This window comes from Panthera tigris, chromosome D4, assembly GCF_018350195.1.
Source record: "Panthera tigris isolate Pti1 chromosome D4, P.tigris_Pti1_mat1.1, whole genome shotgun sequence".
In the NCBI taxonomy this organism is placed as follows: Eukaryota; Metazoa; Chordata; class Mammalia; order Carnivora; family Felidae; genus Panthera; species Panthera tigris.
In genome coordinates, this window is record NC_056672.1 from 87,186,093 (window position 1) to 87,202,664 (window position 16,572).

Genomic DNA, 16,572 nt, shown 5'->3' on the forward strand with positions numbered 1-16,572 from the left:
GCCTCTGTTTCCACGGCTGCTGCTGCAGTGCTGAGCTCTTCCAGCTCATTCCCTCCCTCCCCTCCTCTGAAGGCTCTTCCTCACCAGCGAACTCGCTCACAGCGCACACGCGTGTGCGCGCACACGCGCACGCACTCGGTGCTCACCTCTTTTTGGCAGCCACTCTGAGGCTCTCTCTACCACCCTCCCTAAGGCCTGCTGCAGACTAGCTGCAGAGTGGCTTTGGGGATGCCCCCCCCCCTCCGAGGACCACACCGTGTCCCTCCCTGTGCCCCCAGTGCCCAAGTGAGCCCCCTCCTGCCCCAGCAACACCCTGTGCCCAGCACCACGCCGGGAATCGTGCTCAGATCGCTTCACTGGCTCCCGCCCGCCCTGTGGCAGAGACTGGTATTGTCTCCATTTCATACAGGAGCAACTGGGGCCCGGAGAAGGACAGGGCTCTGCCTAAGGACTCACAGCAGTGAGCGGTAGGGCTGGGATTCATCCTGGCCAAACTCAAGAGGATGGAATTTATTCCAAGATGTCATGGCTAACACGGAACTCTCCCTGAGAGCGGACTGCAATTTGGGGCAGAGGGCAAGGACTGAGCAGGACAGCCAGAGGTCGCTCCCTCCCCCACCACTTGGCCCTTGAGAGTTCCATCCTCCGAAGGACAAGTATGAACCTCCATCCAGTCGGCGCTCATTCCTGTGTGGCCACCTGACCCTCAGGCAAAAGGGTGTTGTGTAGAGACCAGCAAAGATCCCACTCTGGCAGGGGTAGGGTGGGGGGGTGGCGGGGAGGGACGTAGGCAAAGACCAACCTTTTGCCAGCACCTCCGACGTGCCGAGCCTCTGGTCATTTTATAGCAATGGAAGGGGGGAACCAAGCCTGGGCTCTGACCCCCAGAGCGCTTGGTCTAGTGGAGAAAACACACCCAATTATGCCACCAGCAGCTGTAACTTTCAGACTCAGCAGATGCTGGGACGGATGAAGGCGGTCAGTAATGGGAGTGGCAGATCTGGAGAACGAGGAGCAGTTAGCCAGGTGAAGGGGGAAGGGACAGCCTGTGCAAAGGGCCTGTACAGGGAGGGACAGAGGGAGGAGACGGGACAGACAAAAGGAGCAGGCCTGTGCACTGGAGCTGGTGGAAGCTTCTGGAAGAGGCTGGAAGGGCTCCCAAGGGCTGGGCTGGGCTGTGCAGGGCCCTGTGAGCCACATTAAAGGTTCTCGTCTATTCAGCAGAGATTTGTGTATTGGAGATCCCTGCAACCAGCTCTCCGGGATGGAGAATAGGGTCAAAGCACAGAAGCAGGTAGAAAAGCGAGGGGTTGGCTTGGGTCCAGGTGAGAGGGCCTGGGGAAGTGACAGCTGGCACAAATAAAAAAAAAAAAAAAAAAAAAAGACCCAAGACTCTGCACAGGAGCGGGGCAATAACATCCAGTCTTGATTTCAAAGCGGGAAGGGGCCTCCGAGATTCCCAGCGTGTGGACACAGGGGTTTTACAGGCGCAAGGAAGCAGAGGCCCAGAGAGAGGAACTGTCTTGCCCCCACGTGACTCTGCCGGTTCATTCATTCAGCTGAGTTTACTGAGTACCTACTAGGCGCCAGGCGCCGAGCTAGGGTCTGGGGATAATACAGAGACAAGCCAGACAGATCTGTCCTGCTGTGCTGGGTGGGGGACGGGGAGGGGGGGGAGCTGGTGGGGGTGGAAGGGGGAGCCCAGCTGGACCTCCAGGGTCCTGAAGGCTGGGAGGGAGGGAGAGGGGGAGGGAGAGACAGAAACGCTAATGCTAATGACGAAATTACACTTACCGAGAATTTTCCATCGCCAGGCATTGTGTCCAGGCTTCTGCAAACGCGATCTCCTTCATTGCTTCATGGCTGCGAGCGAGCCCTGTTGGGCCATTGTACAGATGACAGGATTAAGGGTCAGAGAGGTGGCCAGGCCAGGCCCCTCCCCCCCACCTTCCCACAGAGCCTGGTTTTCCTGCCTCAGGGCCTGACCAGGTCCTCCCCAGGTTCCAGACCTGAGGTTTGGGGGTGGGGGGTGGGTGGGAATGGTAGTACCCAGAGCGGGGGTGGGGGTGGGGGGTCCAGAAGCACCATCCCCTGGACACACCGAAGGTTCCAGCCCCTTCCCCCCATTCAGCGGAGGGGCCCAGGCTGTCTGGGGGTCACGGGGAGGTCAGGGAGGAAGGAAGGAGAATGTGTCCTCTGGGGGGGGGGGGCCGTGTTCTGCTCTCTCTCCAACAACAAAGGAGCCTCAGTGAATCTGCCTGTGGGGAGGTGGGGGGAGGGGACAAAGGTGGGGAGCCACGCGCTGTGGCCCCTCCCTGCTCCAGCCCCCTCCAAGGCACAGTCTGGGCCAAATCACTGTCCTCCTCTCCACCCCCCATCACTAACTGCAGGAACAGGGGTGCCGGGGCCGGGGGGGGGGTGCTCAGACAGTTAAGTGTCCGACTCTTGGTTTCGGCTCAGGTCATGATCTCACGGTTTGTGGGTTTGAGTCACATGCATGTGACTGCAGCCTCCTTGCTCGTGCATCCAGATGCGTGAATTCATTCATTCATTCATTCATTCATTCATTCAGTAGTGTTCCGAGCACCTGCTCTGGGCCGGATCCTGTGCTGGGTGCTGGTGACAGGGGAGGACACAGCATTCTGGGTTCCTGCCATTGGGGGCGCGTGGCCTCAAAGAAGGACGCTCAGGAGCCATTATTGAACAAGGCAGTGCTGAGATCAGGGGAGCACACAGGAGGGAGGGACCACGTAGTGAGACCGGAGGGACGATCACCCCAGTAAGGGTGGCATTCAGGGAAGGCTACTTGGAGGAGGCGATAGCTTTCCAAGACCCAAAGACTGGACAGGGGCCTCAGGAGCCAGACGGGGCTGGGGTCTCGTAGGCCATGGTGAAGATTTGAACTTCTCCCTTGGGCAGGGAGGGGCTGTGAGCAGGGGAGCGACAGGTCAAAGGTGAACTTCGGAATGTTCTTCCACGCAGTATATACACCTGCGTACGCGTTCCTGTGCAAGCGAACCTGCGCGTGTGCCCCTGTTTACAAGTACCCACACAGGGATACGCCTGCGTGCCCGGCCCCGCGCAGAGCTCTTCACAAACACGGCATCCAGTGTATCTAATCTGTGCATTTTACGGAGGAGGGCACCGAGGCTCGGAGAGATGGAGAGATTTGCCCGGAGAGATGGAGAGATTTGCCCAGAGACGCCCGTGATGGCTCAGACTCCGAGCCTGGGCAACTTGTTTCCAGCTTGTGCTTGTGACCACAGGGCTCCTGGTGAAGACAGACAGGGGGTTAGAAGGCAGCTCTCCTTTTGAAGGAGGTGCTAATGTGTCCCTCCGCTCACCTTGTAGGTTCGGCCCAGAGGCCCAGCCGGTCAAACAGGCTGTACTTGTTCCCTGGGGAAACTACAGATGGAAAGGCCCAGAGAAGGACCCTCTAATGACCAGGTGGCTTCATGAAGCTCCCACCCCTGCCCCTTGGCCCTTTAATCGTTTGCAAAGCAGGATCACTCAGATTATTTCTTTTCTTTCTGGAACATCAGAGCTGGCTAAGACCCGGCTAAGCTGGAGGTGAGGTGATGCAGCCCTTCTGCATCAGTTTTCCGTGGCTGCTGTGACCCATGACCCGCAAATTTAGTGGCGTTAACGACACGCATTTATTCTCTTACGGGCTGGAGGTCAGAAGACCCAAGGCCAGGGTGTCGGAGGGCCGTGTTCCCTTCGTGGGCTCGAGAGGAGAATCTGTTTCCTTGCTTTCTCTAGCTTCTAGAGACTGCCCACTGTCTTTGCCTTGCGGCCCCTTCCTCTTTCCTCAAAGCCAACAGCAAAGCATCTTCTGATTTCTCTCTCTCTGGCGCTGATCTTCCTGCCTCTTTTTTACCAGGGCCTTTCCTCACTCCTGTGTTTTATACCCGCTGCTGCACCTTGTTCATGCTTAATAAAGAAGCACACTTATTACGACATCACAAACGTGTCTTTAAAAAATCTTGATAGCTGTGTTTCAGGCACAGAAGAAGTCATGACCCACCCCGTGCCCTACGTATGTACACACACACACACACACACACACACACACACACTGCTGGGAAAAGGCTCGGGACCTTGGATGTTTGGACAAGCTGAGGCTGGAGCCTGCGGGGAATCTGGCGGGGGCTTGGCAGACGGGAGACCCGTGTCTAAGGAGCTTCAGGAGGTGGCCTCTCTGAGTCGCCTTGGATCAGGCCAGGCTCAGTCCTGGAGGCCACAGCCTGGGCCCCGAGCCAGCCCAAGGGGCAGGGGGAGGAACCCATATCGAGGGGCACCCAGTCCATTAATGGGGCACATGGAGACAACAGCACATTCAGTCAAGTCAAACACCATAGAGACAATCAGCTTTGGAGCCAGAGGGCCTTAGGTTCAAATCCTAGCTCTGCTACTTACCGGCTGGGTGGCCAGGGGCAGCTGACTGGACCAAAACTTAAGGATTGTTGTGAGGATTATAGGAATGACTTCAAAGGACAATACTACATACACGTTAGCTGCCATGATGGTGGCAATGGCCATGATTCTCCTATTGTTATAGGCCGGGAGGCCGGGACCAGAGGCAGTCTGCCAGGGATCGCTTCCATAAGAGGTAGTCGGAAGAAAGGGTATTCTAGGCTAGCGGATCAGGCCCTTTCTACTTCCGGCCACGTTGGGGCCAGTCCCGGCCAGCACGCCTCCTCCTCGGAGCCTCGCTTCCCGTTTCTCCATTCCCGCCTCTGGCCGGTCCGTTCCAGGTGGTCTGAAATCCAGGCTGGGCTTTTCTTCTAGCCCAACTTAATCCCTCCTGCTTCTGCGGGTCCCACCCAGTGAGTCCCCTCACCGGAGGAGTAGGGACAGCCTGGGCTGGGTTCCGTAGGTGCCCAGGTCCTGCGGGGGTCCTGCTCCACCTACCCAGACCCTGCGCGGTCCCCCTGGCCTGTGCCACACCAACCTGCCCTCCCCAAGATCTGCCCTTGCCCAAGCTGGCACACAGTAGGTGCTCAGTAAACATTTGTTAAAGGTGGGGAGGAGGAGATTAGTCCAGCTCTCCGGGAAACAGGAGAAAACAGGCTGAGAAGCTTGACAGCGGTGGGGGTCAGCTCTCCTGCCTGCTGCCCACCATAACGGGAGCCCCCTGTTTTCTGTCCTCTCTCTCCTCTGCTGAACCCAGCAGACAGCACAGTGGGGTGGGCTGGGCTGGGGAAAGCGGGAGTGGTGGTAGTAGGGAGCTGCAGACAGAATGCCCAATGCCCTGGGGAGAGGAAAGCTGAGCTCTGAGGTCTCTAGAAAAGCTGGAGCTGGCGGGGAGGGGAGGCTGAGGCTCACATCTGGCTTTGCCCACCCAGGCAGGCGCTCCTGCGGGTAGGGCATTTATCCCTGCATCACTACCACCCCCTACACCCTGCCTGACCCCCCCCCCATTCTCCTCCTCCTGGGGAGGCACTGGAGGGCCCCTTTCAGAGCTGCCCTGGGGTCTGTGTGCATGTACATAGCCAGTTATACGGTGGTGTGTGTGTGTGTGTGTGTGTGTGTGTGTGTGTGTGAGTGAAAACCTCAGTTCCTGAGACACTGGAACCTACTTGAGGCTCCTGGCCAAGTTGCTCCTGTGTTTTTTAACTTATGGAAACTCCCCCCAAAGGAGGGTACCTGGGCCCTGTCCCCCTCCGAGGCGCCTTGGTTGAACAGAGTCCCAGGATGGAATCTAGTCTGGGGTGGGACAGGGGACGGGGAGGGGGGGGGGGCTCTCTTTGCTGAGCCCTACCTAGCACTGCGCTGAGAGAGGCCCAGGAAACCAGCAGACTGAGAAGAGGGTTGAGCGCCCATGATGCCGCAGAACATCATGGGATCCCGGGGCAGGGAATCAAGAGGCTGGGGCTTTCTGGGGCAGTCTAGTGGTTGATCCCAAGGGCAGCAGCTGGGGGCCCTGTGCAGTCAGGACAAGGCCCCGGCTGGAGGTGGGGAGAAAGGTCACCCAGCTTTGTGATCCAAAGATATGGCGGACGCCTACCTGTGATGTACCCTAGGAGTCTGGAATTCTCTCCGCTGCACCCCCCCCCTCACGCTGGCTTGCCCCAAAGGCTTCTTAGTATCATGACTGGTGTGACTGAAGGACTCCTCTCTGTTTTTCCGGCGCCCACCCACCCGGGGCCGGGCAGGGGGCTGCGAGGGTGCCCTCCTGGAGCTCACAGCTAGGGGGCAGCAGGTGGAGGATGAGGAGAGTTTGTGCTGCGACGGTGCAGGGGGCGGCGGTGGGGGGGGGGCGGGGGGTTGGGGGAGCGGTTTCCGGGCAGGCCCACGCAAAGAGATGAAGCCCAGACCGAGGGGCCGACCCTAAGGCCGGGTAGTCAAAGATGGGAAGGGCGTTTCTGGCAGGAGGAACAGCAAGGGCCCGAGACGGGGCGATATCGGGGAACCACAGTCGTTCCGTCCGGCCCGCGGGCCGAGGGGAAGCGCGGCAACGGGTGGCGGAGGCGGCGCACCCACCCGCAGGGCTTTGAACGCCGAGGACACCCCGCCCTCTCGCTCCTGGGGCGGGGCTTCCCCCCCCCCCACCCCCGCCACCCCCGCCTCCGTGGGCGGGGCCCGGGGAAAGGCTGGACGACCGCGGCCGCCCTTTCAAGTCGGCCTCCCGGAGGCTCCCGAGCCGGCCGGGCGCGGGGGGGGCCGCTGCGCCGACTTCAAAGCCCGGCGCCCCCAGCCAGATCCGGTTGCGGAAGGGGCGGGCGAGCCGGGGCGGGAGGCAGGTTTCGGCGGATTCCCCTTTCATCCCGCGGCTGGGCGGGCGCAGACCTCCGGGAGGCCCCGCACGTCCCTGCCGGGCAAGTCCGCGCATGGCCCGCGAGCAGCGCCGCCGGGCCGGGCGGGGCGGCGCGACCTCGGGCCGGTCCCTGCCCTTCTCCGGGCCTCGGGCACCTCTCCCCACCCCCGTGCCCAGGAAGCCTCGGCGCGGGGCCTTCTTGGGAGGGACGTTGGGGGACACCGGGGACGTCTGGACCGACGAGATCGGGCAGGGAGCCGGGGCCCGCGGTGGCGCACCTGCCCCTCACTGCCCTTCAGTCCGCGGGAGGGAAGTCCCCCCCCCCCCCGCCCCTGCAGCATTCCCACCCTACCCGCCCACTGTGCCCAGAAGCTTGAAGGAGTCGACGCTGCCCGTCCCTCCCCCGCGGTTGAGACTGAACACACCCCTTCTTGTGAAATCTACTTTCTGACGTCACAACAGTAAGGACGATAATGGCCACACGCTGTCCCACCGAAGCCTCACAGTGTGGTTAGGGACATCCTTCCTCAGGTGAACAGCTTGAGGCCCAGAGAGGGGACTGGACTTGCCCCAGGTCGCACAACCAAAAAAACCGGAGCCAGACGCACGCTGTGTGGACACGATGCCCTTGGTTCCCGTGGATTCTGCGCTCCGCTGTTCGGGCCCGCTGCCCCCGTATTGATCAGGACCCAGGCGAGGGGTAGGGTGAGGCCAGGATGGGAATAATGAGGGTCGATGACTGATTTGGCACGGACAGCCGGCAGCAGCTCAAGAGGAAGGTGTCTCCGTCGCCCCCATTTTACAGATGGGTAAGCTGAGGCACCGGGAGGTCATACGGCCAGCTAAGCAGCCAGGTCGGGTATTGACCTAGGTTTCTGTTGGCTCCAGGGACTTGAGGCTTAGCCGCTGCCGCGGGGCTGAGAAAACCGGAGCGCTTGACCCCCAGAGCACTTAACCGTATGTCAACTTCCAGGCCAGGAACCAGCTGAGTCAGCCCCTGAACCCCAGCTGGGACGTGCTGGTCTCTGGCTGCTATTCCGCAGAGGGACAGAGGCACAGAGAAGTGGAGGATGGGCCGCAGTGGCCGGGAAGTGACAGAGGCCGACTTTGCACACGGCCTGTCTGGCTCCTGGGCCCCAGCGCTCCGCTTGATAGCTTTGGTGGCAGAGGGGACTGCTGTTGCCATGGCCATCGGCCCACCCCCATGGGCCAAGCAACGCAGTTAAAGAGCCCTTGAAGGGTTTCTCTGCACAGGGCCTTAGCTGCCAAGAGGGGGCAGTTTTAACGGGCCTCCCCAGGATGCCAGGTGCACTCAGGCTGGTGGGACGGGATGGGTGCCCGGGTATGAGGCAAATACCACCCCAACCCACAGATTTAAAATTCCTCCCTGGAAAATCAGATAATCAAGGAAGTCAAATACCGTGAAATGAGTATGATCCCTGCCAGAAACCCAGAGGGAGCATCAGAACATCATCGCGTGGCAAGTACAGGCGGGTGACCCACCGCCTCGTTTTGCAGGCAGGGAAACTGAGGCACAGAACATAGCAGGGAGAGTCGCACAGAGAGGATCCCTTCTCCTTGCCCAGCATTTATGGAGGGCCTCCTGTGTGGCGGACTCTGTCGACCCCCCTTCTGTGGCTACGCCCTTGAGCTCCGGGCCTGCTGAGAACGGTCCCCGGTGTGGCAGTAATCTTACCATTGTTCGCTTCTGACCCAGGAGGGTTTCCTCGAGGAGGAGACATCTAAGCTGAGACCTGATCTTAAGGAGGAGTCAGTGAAGCTGGTGAGAAGAACATTTCAGGCGGCGGGGGAGACATGTGCAAAGGTCCTGCGGCATGGCTCAGGAGAGTAAAGAAACCAGAAGCCTGCGGCAAGAGTAAGGGGGGCAGTGCATGGCGGAGAAGCCAGGAGGAGACAGAGGGGGCAGGACCCGGGTCTTGGGGGAGCCTGCCTCGGCCAAGTCAGTGCTGTGGGCTCAGTCGATGCAGGAGGCCAGGGGGAGGCCTCCCGGGGAGAGCCCAGGGCTACCCGGACTTGGTTTGGGCTTCTCAGAAGTGTGCTGTGTACCCAGTTGGGCTGTTTGGACCACAGGACGCACAGCTGCTTGTGGGGGTTGGGCAAGACGTATCCTCCTCCGTGGATGGGGAGGGGGGAGAAGGGAAAAGGAGGAAGAGGGGCAGAGAGGAGGGGGAGGGAAGGGGAAGGCCATGCCGGGTAGCAGTCACCGCAAGGAGGCGTCTGCACCACGGGGATCCCCGCTGTCCGGTTCCTTCCCTGACGGTAACATCACCTCTGCCAGTGGGGGTGCCCCTGTGCTGGCTCCAGGCCAAGGGAATCTCCTCCTGGTGGGTCTCATCTGACCCTCACAAAGGACTGGACCCCAGTCACCCTGCTTGGCCAGACCCCAAGCCTGGCCGCTTAACCTGGGGCTCTCCATCCCCACGTCTCTCCGGACTTAACCCACAGGTTTACTCAGATGTCCGGCACCGTGTGTGTGTGTGTGTGTGTGTGTGTGTGCACGCGCACAGATGTTAGGTTAAGAGTGCAGACTGGGCCAGACTGGTTGGCCTTAGATCCTGGCTTAGCCACTTGCGGGCTGTGTGACCTTGGGTGAGCGACCCAACCTCTCTGTGCCTCAATTGTGAGGAGGTAATGAGTTAATCTGAGAAACCCCATAGCACAGCCCCTGAAACAGAGTAAGTGCTCACTTTTAGCTACTAAAAGGCTGACAAGAAGATTCATTTAGGGACGGGCTCTACACTGAAGGGAGGGGAGTGGCGCCTGGGTGGCTCAGTCCCCTGGGTAAGGGTTCGACTCTTGATTTCGGCTCAGGTTGCGATCTCAAGGTTTGTGAGATCGAACCCTTGCGACAGCGTGGAGCCTGCTTGGGATTCTCTTCTTCTTCTTCTTTTCTCTCTCTCTCTGCTCCTTCCCCCCAATAAATAAATAAACATTAAATAAATAAGTAAATAAACACACAAACTGAAGGGAGTGGGTCTGTGGATGGTCCTCCGAAGGTCCTAGAAGCTCCCGGAATTGACTGCAAAGCTTTGGGCGTAGGTATGTTTTTCTGAACTGAGAAAGAAGATCCTCAGCTTTCATGACAAAGTCTCACGACCCCCCAAAAGTTGAGCATCCTGGAGCCAGCGTCGACGGCGTCCCCTGTGCCTGGAGGGTCCACTTTTATAGAACTTTCGAGGGGCTGCGTGTTGCCCGCCCCCAGCTTGGCCCCTGCAGGTGGGTGCTAAGCTGTCCTTTAGACCCACCACCGGCACCCACACGTGGGGGTGGGGGGGGGGCGGAATGTGTGCGCAGGGACAATGAGCCCCTAACTCAAAGGGAAGTATTTTTAAGGCCGAGCAACACTGCACATTGTATCCAAACCGGCTCCTTTCTCCGGGATGGGGAGGCTTAGAAACAGACTTCAAAGGCAAGCTTTGAATAAACAAAACACAATAAAAATAACTCTGGGAACCCAAATGCTGAATCACAGCCCCAGGCCAGCCCTCCCTGACAATAGGCGCAGGGCCTTAGGGCTGGGGCCTGGAGGGGGGGGGAGGGGGGGGGGACCAGGCATCCTCAGTTGTCTCGCTCCCCCATCCCCCCCCCCCCAGCAGGCCACCTGGCCCAGCCCCACCCTCCTGGCCTTGCTGGGACCCCCACCAGCTCCATTCTGGTGCCTGTGTCAGGCTGGAAGGGTCTTTTGCCCAAGTCTTACCTGTTGAGGACAGGAGAGGGGCTGCGGGGGAGGCCTGGGTGCCTGGCCAAGGCAGGCACTGTGCGTGGGTGACCAGAACGCCCACCCTTGCTGGGTGACACTCAGTCCCGACGTCTCCATCAGTAAAGTTAAACGACCCCCACCCCCGAAAGAGCCTTCTATGGTGTATCAGACTCTGAAGTGAGAACAGGAACTGCAAAAGAGTGTGTATGATACAGAACGTATGGAGAATTGACATTACTCTATAAAAATAGAGGCCTGTCCATACTCCCTCGTCTGTGCGCGGAGTATCTCTGGAAGGTGCCCAGGAAACGGGGTTACCTAGTGGGAGGGGCCAGGACTGGGTGCTGGGGGGGGGGTGCTGGGAGGGGTTTGGTGTTTGGGGCTTGTGTCTGCCCATCTGCCCAGCCTCCCTCTGTCTGGCCTCTCCGTCTCTGCCCAGCCAGCCGGAACTCGCCACAAGCCTTCCAACCAGCCAGGCGGGGGTCCAGGCTTCAGGCCGCTCGAACCCTCTTCCTGGGCAGTCTGTGTGGCCCCCGCAAAGCACTCGCCAGTTTAACGTCTGTGTCCAGGACCAGCCGCACAATTTGCAAGGCCCCAGGGCAGAACGGAAACGCAAGGCTCCTTGCTTACAGCCCATCCATCGCGGGGGCGCCTCGCTGGCTCAGTCGGTGAAGCGTCCAACTCCTGATTTCAGCTCAGGTCAGGTCATGATCTCGCAGGTTCGTGAGATCGGGCCCCCTGTGGGGCTCTGGGCTGACAGTGCAGAGCCCGCTTGGGATTCTCTCTCTCCCTCTCTCTCTCTCTGCCCTTTCCCCATCTCAAAATAATAAGTAGATAGATAGATCGATCCAAGTAAATAATAAAAATAAAATGGATTGAGAATTTCTAGATCACTCCAGAAGACCATTAAGCCCAGTGCAGGGCCCTTCTCCCGCAGGAGTCACACATCGGTGAAGCCAGGCCCCTCTGGATCTCCCTCACCAAGGCCCCCTGAGCTAGGAACACCATCTCTTCTGTTCCTGGAGCCCAGGACGGAGCCCGGTACACAGTAGGTGCTCCATTAATGTGTTCTGTGGATGAATGAAGGAACAGCAGTGGAACCGAGGAGCGAGGAGCAGCAGCCAGAGCCAGCCTGCTTACGGGGGGCCGCAGCCCTGCCCTCTTGGCAGGGGGAAATCGGAGCTTCTGCCCTGCGCTCCCCACACACCCGCCTGTGCTCCACCCCCCCCCCTCCCCATCACAGCATAAGCCACTGTTATCTTCTCTGGAGCTTAGCTGTGTGACCCTAGGAAAGTGACTTACCCTCTCTGTGCCCTGTTTCTTCATCTGTAACTTTGGGCTCGGGGCAGTGCCTCCTGCATCCCAGAGTTGTGCCCTCCTTCCCGGATAGGTAAGCTTTAAACCTGGCCGTCTTTCGACCCCTTCTGCCACCAGCAGTCACCAGCTCAGTAACTGCCACACAGTCATCATTCCTCTGTTGACTCCCGGCTGCGCTCTAAGCTCGGTGAGGGCAGGGCCCAGGTCTGTCCTGCTCGCCCTCGTTGATATTACAGAATGGCTGTGGCTGTTACAAGTCACTCGCGAGCCAACCTGGCCGGGGGCGGGGGTGGGGGTGGGCGGGGGCATCTTCCCCCGGAGAACACAGTCCGGGTCCTCAAGGTGCCTGGAAAGTGTCTCAGCCAGCAGGTACTTGTAGGAAGCTCCTTTTAGGGGATTGCTGGGCCCTGCAGCCGGGAGAGCGGGAAGACTGCCCAGAGCCCAGCAGGGGGAGGGGGGCTCCCTGGAAGCTTGGGGGTGTCACCACAGTCCCCAGGGCGGCCAGGTGCAGAAAATAAACCAGGCAAACCCTGGTGGGTGAGTCATTAGTGGTCCCCAAGGCCCCCTGATGGGAGATGGCAGGCAAGCCGCTCCTGGGGTCCGAGTGCACCCTTCAGGAAAGTTCCGGAGCCCATCCTGGTGGGTCCCATCCCTGCTTCTGGGTTGGACTCTGCCCAGCACCCAAAACTGGTTCCGATGGGCCCCGGGGACACAATGAGCACGTCTTGCTTCCTGAGGCTGTTTATAGGAGAATGTTGAGGCTTACACAGGGCTGCTTGGAGGAGGAAGCACGCGTTGTCTCCAAGCAGGGCTTAGATGGCCTTCGACAGGAGCCCCTGGAAGGTGCAGACCATCTGTCACTCAAGACATATTTAGGAGAGAATGACAAAGGGGCCCAGAGGGGCAGAAATGTTGGGGAGAGGGAGGGCACAGGGGGAGGGATTTAGATAAATGGCAGACAAAGGCAGAGGGACTGGAAGGAGCAGTGGACAGCCCCTCATGGCTCGTGGAACACCGGCCTTTGCTTCTTTCCAGTCGATAGTCCTCTCTGGCCCCTTGCCCTCCCCCTCAGCCCATGTTGGGACTTGTGGCACCAGCCTCACGGCAGACACCTTGGCTGCCACCTCCCTACCCAGAGCTCCCCGTGGCTCTGTCCAGGTCTCACCACGCCCCCATCTCATGGCCCCGAAAGGCCCAGGTGTCCACCCCATGCCCCGTGAAGTGGCTTGGGTCCCCCTCTGTGCTCCCAAAGCCACGGGACCCCCACCATAGCCTTGACACTCTGTCCCGGAATTGCCCCTTTGAGCCCATGTCCCCTGCCGGACTGTGGCCTCCTGAGAGCTGAGTTGATCATTCTGGTGCCTGCTGCGTGCCCAGGGCCCCGCCTGTGTGTGGCACACAGTAGGTGCTCAACAAAGGGCCTTCGTAATGCAAAGGGCTGAGTTCCCCAGGGCAGCTCATGTCCCCAGAGCCCCACTGGGGACTGGCTTCACTCGGGTTCCCATTGCTAGAGGGACTTAGAAGCCTGTCTCCGTCTGGCCCCTCCGCCTGGAGCCAGGACGGCCTTTCCCACTTCATCCCCCCTGGGAAATCTTGCGACTCCCTGTCTCCACGCCCTCCCCAAATTTCCACCTCTCCAAATAAACCTCTCCCCCTAATCGAGGCTCCCGGGTGGCTCAGTCGGTTAAGCGGCCGACTTCGGCTCAGGTCACGATCTCGCGGTTCGTGAGTTCGAGCCCCGCGTCTGGCTCTGTGCTGACAGCTCAGGGCCTGGAGTCTGCTTCTGATTCTGTCTCTGTCTCTCTCTCTCTCTCTCTGCCCCTCTCTTACTCATACTCTGCCTCTCTCTCTCTCAAAAATAAACATTAAAAAAATTAAAAAATAAAACAAACATTAAAAAAAATTTGTTTTAAACAAAAAAACCTCTCTCCCTGATCGTGCCCTGCTTCTCCCCAATGCCCTTGTGCTGGAGTGTGGACCCGGGCAGGAAGCGTCTTCCAGAACATTCCACTTCGCCCCAGGGGGAGAGGGAGCCCACACGGCATGGGGACACGGGCACCTGCTAAGTGGCGCAGTTGTGTGTTCGCGTCGTCTGCCTAATTTGAATCCTGACTCCGCCACTTAATCCGTGTGACCTTGAGAAAGAGCTTAACCTCTCTGGGTCTCGGTCCCACATGAACGGTTGTACTGAGAGCAGTTTCTGAGAGAAGAGCCGGAGGCCGGGCGCTGGCTTAGGACCCAGTCCCAGCTCCGGCTTCCACGTGTGTGCCAGCCTGGGCAAGACCCCTAATCTCTCTGCACCTTGGAGTCCTTATGAGCAAATGGGGCTCGGGCGACGCCCTCACAGGGTGGAGAGGTCCGGCGAGGTAGGGAGAGACAGGGGAGAGGAGCAGCGATTGTCCTGCCTCTCCATCACTTCCTTCTGCCCTGGGGTCAGGGGTCACTCCTCCCTCTCGGCCACCCACCAGCCGGAACCAGCCCCCACGGCCCCCACCTGGGTCTGACACAGCTCTGCCACGTGGCCCAGGGCAGGGGCAGGGGGGCAGGGGGGCAGGGGCGCCGGGGATGGAATGGGGCCCGGGGATATGAGAGCTCAGGGCGAGGCAGAAGAGCTGGGGTGAGTGGGGGAGAGTGCACCTGCCGTGCACCCCGCCCCCCAAGGGGGGGTCCGTTCAGGTGGGTGTGAGGTTCGGGGGAACAGAAGCCTCCGTGGCCACTTTCCGGGCCTTCCGGACATGCTTCTGCCTGCAGCCCAGGAGGGGGCTGGCCACCTGCCAGCTCTCAGGGGAAATGCACCGGCGAAAAGGGACCTATGGGGACCCCTGGGGGAGAGGACCCTGGGTGCTATCAGGGAGGGGGAGGGAGAGACCCAGAACCCGGGGACAGCTGGACAGAACCTGGAAAGGCACCCATCCTCCTGCAGCCTCCGTCCCTTGCTCCCGCCCCCCCGCCCACCTTGCTGCTCACCCCAAGTTCAAGGAAGCCCTGCCCGCCCAGGGGCGTGTTGGACCTCTAGGAGCCCCCAGGACAGCCGGCACCGGGGCGGGCCCTCTGGACACAGAATCCCTGTTGTCGAGGAGGCAGAGAGGGAGAGAGAAGGGAGGAGGGCAGCCTGGCCGGAGAGGAAAAGCAGAAACCCGGGGCGGGGAGGGAGCCAGGAGGGGATGGGCGAGGCCGCGGGGAGGAAGGGAGGCGGGGAGGCGGGGAGGCGCGGGACCCCCCGGGTGCAGGGTCCCCCCTCCCTCCGCCCCGGACGCCAACCGGGATGGTCCCGGCCGCCCCCACTCCCTCCCCCCTCCCTCGTGTGCTCCACGCGGGCCTCGATCTCCAGGCCCGTGGCTGGCAGCGCTGCGGCCGGCTTGGCCGTGTGGGGCTTAACCGCCACAAAAAGCAGCAAGGGAAGCCGCGGTGTGGGGAGCGGGCCGTCCCCCCGAGGTCCGCCGCGAACCCGGGGCAGGTGGAAGGCGGCGGCGCGGGCCCGCGGCGGGAGGAGCGCGCGGGCGGGAGACGCGAGCGAGCTCCGCGCGAGGGGAAAAGTTTCCGACCCCTTCGCCGGAGGCTGAGAAGTTTCGGCCGCGCTGGGCGGCGCCAAAGCCAGGCCAACACTGCCCCCTGGTGGGCGCGGCGCGGCGCTGCAGCGGGCGGCGGGGCGAGGGCGCGCCTCGGCCCTCCGGGAGAAACTGAGGTTCAGAGAGGGCGGGGTGGGGGCGGCGCAAGGTCGCGGGGAGGGGGTGCGGTAGAACCAGGCCTCCTCTGAGACCCGCGGGCTGTCCAGGAAACGGAGATAGCAGGGCGGGGTGGGGGTGTCGTGGATGCGCAGAAAAGGGGATCAGGGACCGAAACCCCATCCGGTGCCCTGGGAAGGGGAGGTGTAGCCTTGCCCCCATCCCATTCCCCACAGGGTTTCTCCAAACTGCCTAGACCTGTGGCCTTTCTTCTGGAAGCAGGGCACCCCTGAAAAGCAAATCTTCCCCATCCACTACCCTCCTGGCCCTAAGATCTCCACAGCCTATCCCCTCCAGCCGTCCTTCTGTCCCCCCCCCCCCCCCCCCCGGTCCCCCAACTCCCCTACCCCCGCCCCGTCCCATCCTTCCCTACTCCGCAGGTGCCTGGGTGTGGATTCCGTGGCTGTTTCCTCACTGGCCAGGAGGTGGCGATAAAGACCTGGTTGGGGCCCCAGCGCAGCTTCGCGGACAGAGGGAAGGGGGAGGAGGGGGCTTAAACTTCCGCTCAGGAGATTGGGCCCAACCTGGCAGACGGCTGTACGGGGGTGGCGGTGGGGGTCGGTGCAGGGGTCAGATAACCTCCGCCTCGTCTTTTGCCGCCTCTTGATGTGATTTCGAGCACCGCCCGCTCCTCCCCCCACCCACCACTGGGGGAGAAACATCTGGCCCCCACCCACGCTGCTGCTCGCCCCCCTCCCCGTCCCCCCGGGACCAGGTGGTGTGAACCTGGCCTGGGGAACGCAGAAGGCAAACGCTTGTCCACCCAGTGGGAGTCTGCCCCCCTTCCTTCCAGGGTGGAGGTCAGCAGGTAGATAGACGCTGGGGCTGGGGCTCGGGGCAGGTGTGGGCTGATCTAGGTCGACAGAGGCTTGGTCCCAGACTTGAGGCGTGGCAGGGCCTCCCATCTTCCAGGAGAGGGGTTCACTTGGAATAAGCCTTGGGCCTTGAGGGTGCCTTGCCCCCACCCCTCAGCCTCATCCCAGCCATGACCTTGTCCTCTCCCTCCCTTCGGTCCAGGACTCCCAGAGAGCAGCAGTCTGGCACCTGGA

At 61.0% G+C, this 16,572-nt stretch overlaps 2 long non-coding RNA genes across 4 annotated transcripts; one reads left to right on the forward strand and one right to left on the reverse strand.

Moving 5' to 3' along the window:
* Nucleotides 1-303: 303 nt before the first annotated feature.
* LOC122233257 lies at nucleotides 304-6,183 on the reverse strand. Of its 3 annotated transcripts, XR_006210793.1 has the most exons (7): nucleotides 6,011-6,183; nucleotides 4,420-4,762; nucleotides 3,669-3,933; nucleotides 2,588-3,271; nucleotides 1,795-1,876; nucleotides 803-1,000; nucleotides 304-699 (listed from the first exon to the last, which is right to left on the reverse strand). It is a non-coding gene; the product is annotated as an uncharacterized LOC122233257 (long non-coding RNA). The 3 variants fall into 3 exon arrangements; XR_006210792.1 differs by lacking the exon at nucleotides 6,011-6,183 and having other exon boundaries at nucleotides 4,420-4,848; XR_006210794.1 differs by lacking the exons at nucleotides 3,669-3,933; nucleotides 6,011-6,183 and having other exon boundaries at nucleotides 4,420-4,848.
* A 949-nt stretch (nucleotides 6,184-7,132) lies between these two features.
* Nucleotides 7,133-10,189, forward strand: LOC122233064. Its single transcript, XR_006210511.1, has 3 exons — nucleotides 7,133-7,569; nucleotides 7,649-8,636; nucleotides 9,821-10,189. It is a non-coding gene; the product is annotated as an uncharacterized LOC122233064 (long non-coding RNA).
* Nucleotides 10,190-16,572: the final 6,383 nt, after the last annotated feature.